The following is a 10,635-nucleotide window of genomic DNA, read 5'->3' on the forward strand; positions in this document are numbered from 1 at the left end:
CTGTGTTGGTGCACAGGTGTGTTTAGCACTCATTTTACATTTTAGAAACCCCACCGTGGGTGAGATGGGGAAGGACTTGGTGCTTCCTAACAAACAAGATATTAATTAATGTCTTTTTAGAAGCTGCTCAGGGGGTGACCGTGGTTCAGGGGGTTGGGAAGCTCATCTTGTAACCGGAAGGTTGCCGGTTACAAGATCCCCAGCTCTGTCTGTCTTGGTCGTTGTGTCCTTGGGCAAGACACTTCACCTAAGGGTGATGGCCAGAGGGGCCGATGGCGCAATATGGCAGCCTCGCTTCTGTCAGTCTGCCCCAGGGCAGCTGTGGCTACAACTGTAGCTTGCCTCCACCAGTGTGTGAATGTGAGAGTCAATGAACAGTGGAATTGTAAAGCGCTTTGAGGGTATCGAAAAGCATTATATGAAATGCAATCCATTATTATTATAAGTTTCTGACTGCAGATAATTTGCTAAGCACATTTAGGGCCGCCTACGCCACAAACTCACCTTCAGTGAGATCATCTTCAAATGTCAGCGACTCATTTGCTTTATGAAGAAGTTCAACAATCAGTCCCAGAAACATTGTGCAGGCTCTTCATTTTTCTTTATGAATTAGTTCCTAAGCCTAGGATTAATTTCCAGAGTAGAAAACAAAAGCCAAAATCTTAAAGCCACTGACACATCAAAACCTAAAATCTCCTGTTGATAAAATCTGGTGTATACATAATTATATCTTTATATGATTTTTTTTTAATGGTGACTGGCCTAGAGTCACAGCTGAGAGTTTAATAAAGCCTTAAGACCGTGTGTTCAAACAGAATCAAGCCTTTGTGCTTTATGATGGCTGAATGAAACATTCATCAAACCAAATGTCGAGTTTACTACCTTCAGAATGACTGCCCACCGAGTCCCACACTGACCCGCTGTGAAGGATGAGCTCTTCGGTTGTCTTTGATCTGTATATGCACACTTTTGTGAGTTCTACACTAAAACATTAAACTAGTAGAAAAAAGTTTCAGGCTTCATGGATGCAGCCGACAAACCTGCAGCAACTGTGTGGTGGACCAAAATCTGGACACTGGATTTAATCTGTACTGGCAGACTGGTACCAGCAACATGTACCTAGTCAAATGTCCAGTGAGTTTAACTTCTAACTGTATCTTGCTTGTGGATAAATGAGACTTCATTCAGTGCTAACAGCAGTGAGACAAACCAGGAAGTGATGCCATCTCTTTGCTTTGAAATGATCATTCAGACTGAACTTGGACATCAGAGGTCGTGTCTTCAGTCATTTTAGGCACTGAGTGAGACTTTATCAGACACTAATTATTTCCAGCTTTATCAGACTAAACACCAGAGAAATGCAGTTCTGCAACCATGCTCTGAAGTCCTGACATCCAAGGTTCTTAGTATGATAGCGCTCTTCTTTCCAACTCCACTGCACTCAATTACATCCACTCTATTAGCAGATTACATTATCAGACGTTTGTATACACGAGGCATGTATCGGCCATTCCTTCTGTTTCTTCATTAACTTGTGTCATCTCTATTCCTCTCACACACACACACACACACACACACACACACACACACACACACACACAGACTTTATGATGTTGATCACCTCAGGCAGTGTGAAATAGGCCATAATCAATCACCAATGGATTAGTTATGGACTGATATATCAGCCAGAGCAGAATGAAGGTTTTGAATGAGACAGGAGGACAGCCGAAGAAGAGACTGAGTGAAAGGACGGCGTAAGGTTCAGTGGTGAGAAGAAGGATGAGGAACAACAGATAATGGGTTCACACTTCACAGACTTTAACTAATACTTTAGAAATACATTGTGTACACATAAGTACTGGGTAAGCCTCTTTGAAATCAGGTGTGTTTGGTGTCATTGCCTCAGGTGTATTAAACTCAGAAGTCTGCTGAAACAAAGGGTCGTTTTAAAGAGCTTGCTGAATTCAACTGTGCTGTAAGAAGATGTCACCTGTGCAACAGATCAGTTAATGAAGTTTTTCCCCTCCTGGATGTTTAAGTAAAGTGTTTAGAAAGCACAGCAGCACAGCCAGTAAACAGGAAACCAAAGAGAAGAGATTTAAGTGCATTAAAGCCTCCGACCATCAGCACAGAAACCGTGCACCAGGAGCTTCATGGCCAAGCAGCTTCTGAAGGTGTGCTGTGGAGGTGATTGGTGTCCATGTAATGTATCTGCTAAAGTATCGCTGTATGCAGTTTTACATACAGTATGAAATGGTTTTTACTGCCAACGTGTGAAAGAATTTAACATAAGAAAACCCTAACACGTTGTTTTTAAAAAATTCACACAAAATGAATTTTTTCAGTACCTCGCTTCTGCTCCCAGCATCAATTTAAAATGGAGTCCACTAACCAGTAACATCTCCCAGCACGGCACAGACTCTGGGACAGAAACTGGGAGCTGATGTGGCTTCACAGAGGATTTAGGCTAAAAGCTAATTTCACTTAGTATAACCTGCACGACCAAGCAGGGAATTACAGCCATCATCAGTTTGATTCATTGACGCATCATTTTAGGATCAGAGCCGACCCTGAGCCACCCTTCTCATGGCTAACCTTAGCTAATGCTAGCTCCCTGCTAACATGGAAAAATTACCCATAACTCATGGAAAGATAGGGTCAGCTAATTCTTCCAACTCTTGGTTAACTTAATTACTTTTTAGATTAATCACACTCAAGTCATCAATAAACATAATGACATTTCAAAGTTTTGAAGAAGAGCTTTTTGTAAAATCAGTAAAAACAAGGAAAATGGTAAAGGATGAAGGAAAGTGGAAAAGTGGGAAGTATTATATGGATGTAGGGAGCAAGTAAAGTTAAGGGATAGTGATGGAGAATAAAGCAGCAGCATAAAGATGGAGAGAATCCACAGATGTTTCACGATGTGCAGATGCTGTGGAGAGAACGAGGTGTGGACCCAAACGCAGACAACGGAGATGAAGATGTTGAACAGGAACTGAACAATAAACAAAAGCAAAGAATGACTACACGGAGCTAACAAACCTAAACTGGGAAGACTAAACACTACATGAGACAAGAAACAGGATACCTGGAGACACTGGGGAAATACACCGGGAAAGATACACAGACGATCCGATGGGGAACAAAGGGAAACGCACACAATACATACAGAGGGTAAGGAGGGAATACGTAACAACAGGGAGACACACCTGGGGTCCGTTCTTCGTACCTCGCTTACTACATCCAAGATCAAATGACACATCCAAGATCAAATCATCGCGCCAACTTTGAGCTCGCTATTCCGGTTCTCCGAACACACCTGTTGTTGACGATTAGTACAGCTGGATGAAGTAATGTGAGATCAGTGGGTGGCTTAAAAGGGGCTACGCATCGATAGTAGAAACATTGATCGGTAACCCTTTGATTGGTCGGCGAAAATGTCGAAGGAGCGCGCTCAGTATTTTTTGGCAGCAGAGCAAGAACTCTTGATTGAGGGATTTCAGGAGTTTCAGAGTTTAATTAAAACGCAAGGGAACACTGCAAAGGCTGCAAAAGCAAGGAGAGAGGGCTGGCAGAAAGTTGCTGACAAATTAAACTCGTAAGTAATTTATTATATTATATTACATTATATCCTCTTTCATATTAGAGCCACAACAGGACCCACTAGAGCATGGGAACAAGTAAAAGTGAAATATAAGAATATTCTACAGAATGGTAATATTTATCACTTATATTGCTTTTAGTCTCTTGAAAAGAGACCCTGAAATAATCTGTTTGTTTGTTTATAACAGCAACCAAGAAAAGGGCAGAGCAAATAAAGACAGGTGGTGGTCCTGCACCCCTCGTCACACCCCCGGCAGAGGAGCTGGCCCTAGGGTTGAATGCCACCAGACCCATTGTTGAGGGCATCCCTGGGGGCAGCTCTTCCTTAGACCAGCAGCTGGGGTGCAGTAGCAGCACCTTCATAACTGGTAAATGAGCTCATATTTCTGTTTGTACAATGTAAAATATTTGGTTGTTGCCTTAATTAAAATGCTTTTTGTACTGTGACATTTATTGACATTGTGGGTTTTTTTGTGTGTAGTTTTACATAACACTCCATCACTTCTACCTGTTGGATAGCGTAGTGGTTAGACTACACGCCTTTGGAGCAGAGGATCGCAAGTTCGATTCCTGCCTGGGGCGTCTGTATCCAGTAAGGGTCCTAAGGCTAGACCCCCTATGCTAAGCGAGCCTACCGCAGACATGAGCGAGACAGATAAATATGAAGGCATGCCGGCTCGGACGTCGCCTGGATCAACAAGGTCCGCGTCAGGTGTTGAGGAACCAGGGCACCCTGACGAGAAGTGGGCTACTGGAACAAGAAGGCATCGGTGGGCAAGAGATGAAAACAGGGCGTTGTTGGAATGCTACTATGCAAGTAACCCTGGTGGAAGGGGTTACATGAATAGGATGAGGGGCCTATGGATTCTTCGATACCCAACATCCACAATGACGGCGAAACAACTAGTAGCTCAGTGTTCCAACATTCGAAAGAAGGGACTGCTATCACAGCTAGAGATTGACGAGGTACAACATAAATGCTACGGCAAGGAGGAGTCAGGACGCCAGGTCAGGGGGGAGATATCATCACCCCCACCCGAGATTGGGTACATAGCCCCAAGTGCGATAGGAGACGGATCGTTGAGTGCGAGAGGAACTGACCTGAAAGATAGGATCATGGCCAAGCTTGAAACCTGGATCCCCCATAGCCGGTTACCAAGATTACGTGAAGTACCCTCAGAAGGTCTGCTAGATGATGTTAATGCAGCACTACGGATGATACCTACAACCACGATTACCGACACTAACAAGCTGATCTACACTACGGCAGCAGTGATCAGTGAGATGCTTGGCTACAAGTTGAGCCACAAGGGGCAGTAGGCTAGAGGGCAAGATCAAAGTAGCACGGAGGGAGGTTAGCCAACTAACGGAGTTGCAGAAAGGCGCGACAAAGAAGGTGCATAAGGCCATAAGGCCCATACCCGAGGCCTTGGAAACTGCCAAGCAAAGACTCACAGCCTTGGCCAGCCGCTTGAAGAGGTACACCAGAGAGATAGAAGGCAGGAGAATAAACCAGCTGTTCTCCACAGAACCAGCAAAGGTGTACTCAGTGGCAAGGGAACAATAAGAGAACAGCACCACCAAGGCTGGAGTGCTCAGTGGCTAGTGGATCTGAGGGCAGACCACAGCAACCTCCCTGAACAGGGTCCAGTAACCATCACAGTGGCAGATATCCAAGAAAGGGTCTCCAGTATGAAGAGTTGGACAGCACCAGGGCCCGACATGGTTCATGCCTACTGGCTGAAGAAGCTGACTGCACTCCACGAGCGTCTGGCAGCACAAATGAACCAGCTGCTAGTTAACGAGAGACACCCGGAATGGCTGGTCGGACGGTCCTGATCCCCAAGGACCCCAAGAAGGGACCGGTCCCATCCAACTACCGACCAATAACCTGCCTCAGTACTACATGGAAGCTCCTGTCAGGCATCATATCGGCTAAGATGAACGGGCACATGGGTCAATACATGAGCGGGGCACAGAAAGGGCAAGAATACCAGAGGCGCAAAACACCAGCTACTGGTAGACAGAACAGTCAGCCGAGACTGCAAGACCAGACTGACCAACCTGTGCACAGCCTGGATTGATTACAAGAAGGCCTATGACTCAATGCCCCACAGCTGGATACGGGAATGCCTAGAATTGTACAAGATCAACAGGACCCTAAGAGCCTTCATCAGGAACTCAATGGGGATGTGGCGCACAACACTAGAGGCCAACCCAAGCCCATAGCACAAGTCACCATCAAGTGCGGGATCTACCAAGGAGATGCTCTGTCCCCACTGCTGTTCTGCATAGGCCTGAACCCCTCAGTGAGATCATTAACAAGACTGGCTACGGATACCGACCACGAAACGGAGCGGTTGTCAGCCACCTCCTGTACATGGATGACATCAAGCTGTATGCCAAGAGTGAACGAGACATTGATTCACTGATCCACACTACCAGGCTATACAGCAATGACATCGGGATGTCATTCAGGCTGGAGAAGTGTAGTCGGATGGTAACAAAGAGAGGAAAGGTAGTCAGAACTGAGGGGATCGAACTACCAGAAGGCAACATTGCAGACATAGAGGACAGTTACAAGTACCTGGGGATCCCATGGCGAATGGGAACCATGAAGAGGCCGCTAGAAAAGCTGCAACCACCAAGTACCTGCAGAGGGTCAGGCAAGTCCTGAGGAGTCAGCTGAACGGTAAGAACAAGATCCGGGCCATCAACACCTATGCCCTGCCCGTGATCAGGTACCCTGCTGGGGTAATAGGCTGGCCAAAGGAGGAGATAGAAGCCACTGACATAAAGACAAGAAAGCTCCTTACCATGCATGGAGGGTTTCACCCCAAGTCCAGCACCCTGAGGCTGTACGCTAAGCGGAAGGAAGGGGCCGAGGACTGGTGAGTGTCAGCACCACAGTCCAGGATGAGACAACGAACATCCAAGAATACATTGGGAAGATGGCCCCAACTGACCGAGTGCTCAGTGAATACCTCAGGCAGCAGAAACCCAAGAAAGAGGAGGAGACGAGGAACCATCATGGAAGGACAGGCCCCTGCACGGTATGTACCACCGGCAGATAGAGGAGGTGGCTGATATCCAGAAATCCTACCAGTGGCTGGACAAAGCTGGACTGAAAGACAGCACAGAGGCACTAATCATGGCAGCACAAGAACAAGCTCTGAGTACAAGATCCATAGAGGCTGGGGTCTATCACACCAGGCAAGACCCCAGGTGCAGGCTGTGTAAAGATGCCCCTGAGACAATCCAGCACATAACAGCAGGGTGCAAGATGCTAGCAGGCAAGGCATACATAGAACGCCATAACCAAGTGGCCGGCATAGTGTACAGGAACATCTGTTCCGAGTATAACCTGGAAGTCCCGAGGTCAAAATGGGAGATGCCCCAAGTGTGATGGAGAATGACCGAGCTAAGATCCTGTGGGACTTCCAGATACAGACGGACAAAATGGTGGTGGCTAACCAACCGGACATAGTGGTGGTAGACAAACAGGAGAAGACGGCCGTAGTGATCGATGTAGCGGTTCGAATGACAGCAATATCAGGAAGAAGGAACACGAGAAGCTGGAGAAATACCAAGGGCTCAGAGAAGAGCTCGAGAGAATGTGGAGGGTGAAGGTAACGGTGGTCCCCGTGGTAATCGGAGCACTAGGTGCGGTGACTCCCAAGCTAGGCGAGTGGCTCCAGCAGATCCCGGGAACAACATCGGAGATCTCTGTCCAGAAGAGCAGCAGTCCTGGGAACAGCTAAGATACAAGAGGACCCTCAAGCTCCCAGGCCTCTGGTAGAGGACCCGAGCTTGAAGGATAAACCGCCCGTGAGGCGTGCTGGAGTGTTTTATGTGTATATATATATATATATATATGTGTATATATATATATATATATATATATATATATATATATATATATATATATATATATATATATATATATATATATATATATATATATTTTTTTAATTATTTAGACCAATAGGCTGTACCACATCCCTTTGTAACACCATTTTGTTTCCATTGCACAGGACAGTGAAGCAACCCTGTCAGATGACTGTGGTTTGGAGGAAGCCCTGTAAGTGCATGCATAATGTGGCCTGAATTTGTATCTACTTGTGTACTTCTATGTGTTTCTGACTGCAGTATGATTTGCAGGCAAAGAGGCCGCAGAGAGGCCTGATACAGAGGTGGGCAGTCTTGTAATTAATTTTACTTCCTATATGACATGTATTGACCGTTAAATGTTGTCTCTACAATTGAAACAGGGTGACATTCGTTTGCTCTATAAGAGAAGTCTCCAGCAAAAAATGGAGTATACTGAGCTAAAGAAACAAAAGCTTCTAGGTGAAATCGAACTTCAAGCTCTAATGAGGCAAAAAGTTCAACTCGAAATCGAGTTGCTTCAAAAGGAACTTCAGAGTAAGTAAAAATACACTTTCATACAGAGCACTATTGATGACCTCGCGTGATACAGTATATATGATTTTTTTCCTGGCAAATGATGACTGGCTTTTTTTTGATGAGACTGAAAAAGATGCTCAAATAAATTTCAATGAAAAATATGTTTTGTCATGTTTTTAATATTCGAAATAGTGTTGCACAATTCTGTCCCGTGCAGCTCTGCCACTAGGTTGGTCCAAGTGCACTGGCTGGAGGTCATCATCAGGCTGCACCTCCACCACAGGAGTCCTCTCCTTTCTGATGGTGGCAATGTTGTGCAGTACGGCACATCCAACAATAATGTCACATGCCCTGTCAGGTGCAACCCTCAGACTTTTCAGACACTGAAATCTTCCCTTTATTTGCCCAAAGGTCATTTCAATGCGTGCCCTTGTCCTGGCTAGAGCTCCATTGTAGCGGGTTCGTGGCCCAGGGTTGGGGTCAGGAACGGTGTCATGAAGTACTGCCTGCATGCATAACCCCTGTCTCCAAGGAGAATCCCATCGTGAGGCCCCTGTGTAATGGAGAAATGCTGTTATGTTAGGCCCAAAATAAGTATGACATATCAAAATAAGTCTCTTTTTCTTACCACGCTCAAATAATGTGCATAACCCTGACTCTCTGAAAATTCTTGAGTCATGCACTGATCCGGGCCATTTAGCTTCCACATTTGTGATATGGCACATAGAGTCACACACCATCTAAGAGATTTCATTATATGTGAACACACTCCTTTTCATTATATATTACCATCTAAAATATTAGTATTACTCACCTGCACATTTATACTGTGAACCCCCTTTCGATTGACAAAATCCCCTTCATTGGGGCCTGGGGGGGCCTTGATCGCAATGTGTGTGCAGTCTATGGTACCAATCACATTAGGGAAGCCTGCGGACAATCGAGCTATAGTTACAGACATAGGTCATGATTGCATCACATTCATTATCGAATTTAATGTACCTGCAATAGAAAAAAAGCCCTGTTTGACAACCTGTGGTCTTAAGTGGCTTGGAAAAACCACAAACACACCCAGGAAATGCTTGAGTGCCAGGTATACTTTGCGAATGGAACGGCAGACAGCACTTTTGCCAATGTTCTCTGCGTCTCCAACAGCGTACAGAAACGTGCCACTCGCAAAGAAACGCAAGGCAATGCACACAGTTTGTGCAGTTGTTAATGCCCGACTACGGTGAGTGGAACTCTTAACATAGGGATCCAACAAGTTGGTTAAGTAAATAATACCCTCATGGGAAAATCGATATCTCTCTATGAGCACACTGTCGCGCTGAGCTAAAGGATCCTGTCTATCCCGCAATAGCCGCTGAATTCTGAAAACTCTCCTTATCAATCTTGCACCTTCCGCATTGGGTTGCTCGCGTACAAACGGACAGGACATGGCTGCGACAGACTTCCCAAATCCACCTTCGCTTTTATAGCCGTGGTCTCTCATCTTGATTACACGAAGTAATTTACTATTACTACTCTAAAATATGAATTACATCTGAAATAATCAAATACATGAAATAGAATGATTAATAGTACATTTCCCTTTTTTTAGGAAATGACCTGTATGTATCTGTATGACATCAATAAAAGAATCAAATACTGCATTATCTTTAGTTACATTGATAATATTTATTTATGGAAAAACAGTGGAGAAATATCGCTGTTGCTTTCAGTATAAATGAAGCGGACATACCTGAGTGGCGCGATCTAATCCTGTTTACATAAAGTAAGCCTGCTCCCAAGCAGGTTTACGCCACTGATCTGTTGCTATGACAGCAAGTCCTGGATGAGCTTCGGAGAACCGAACGATCCAAGATCACGCGAAATCGTCAACAATCAAATCCGGCTAACTTACTTAGCGAGGTACGAAGAACGGACCCCTGAACCTAATCTGACAAGACAGGGAGGAAGCAAAACAGAATACACTGACACAGGACACAGGACTGTCAAAGTAAAACAGGAAATACACGAACATCGAAACCAGGAACATAAGAGAGGCACAGTGGCAAACCCAAGGGCTGGAAAATCACTAAAGTACTGAAGAATAACTAATTAACCTGTCTGTGAAGGTTCTGTCATCCAGGTCATTGGAGAGACCAAACAGCCACTTCACAAGCGCATGGCACAACATAGAAGAGCCACCTCCACAGGACAAGACTCAGCAGTCCATCTGCATCTTAAGGTCAAAGGTCACTCTTTCGAGGATGCCAATGTTCACATTTTGGACAGAGAGGACAGATGGTTTGAAAGAGGAGTGAAAGAGGCCATCTATGTCCACTGTGAGCGACCATCTTTGAACAGAGGCGGTGGTTTACGACACCAACTGTCTGCCATCTATAATCCAGTTTTGAGATCCTTCCCAGACGCCTCAACGCCCACTCACATCCTGGGCCATCTGACCTCAGGAAATCACATGATAGGGTAGGGCCAGGTTTCACAATGAGCTCACCCGAAACCCTGGCTGATTAGGTCCCACACCCGCTTTCACACCTTGGCTCATGTGATTAGAGGATCACCAGGAGGTCCTTTGTCCCTCTTTGGGGGGATACTCCCACTGGGTTTAAATCTGGGACTCTC

General features: G+C 45.4%; 1 pseudogene; it reads right to left on the reverse strand.

Moving 5' to 3' along the window:
• Positions 1-8,186: 8,186 nt before the first annotated feature.
• LOC120435174 lies at positions 8,187-9,448 on the reverse strand (annotated as a pseudogene).
• Between the last annotated feature and the right edge of the window lie 1,187 nt (positions 9,449-10,635).

This window comes from Oreochromis aureus, linkage group 20, assembly GCF_013358895.1.
Source record: "Oreochromis aureus strain Israel breed Guangdong linkage group 20, ZZ_aureus, whole genome shotgun sequence".
Lineage (NCBI taxonomy): Eukaryota > Metazoa > Chordata > Actinopteri > Cichliformes > Cichlidae > Oreochromis > Oreochromis aureus.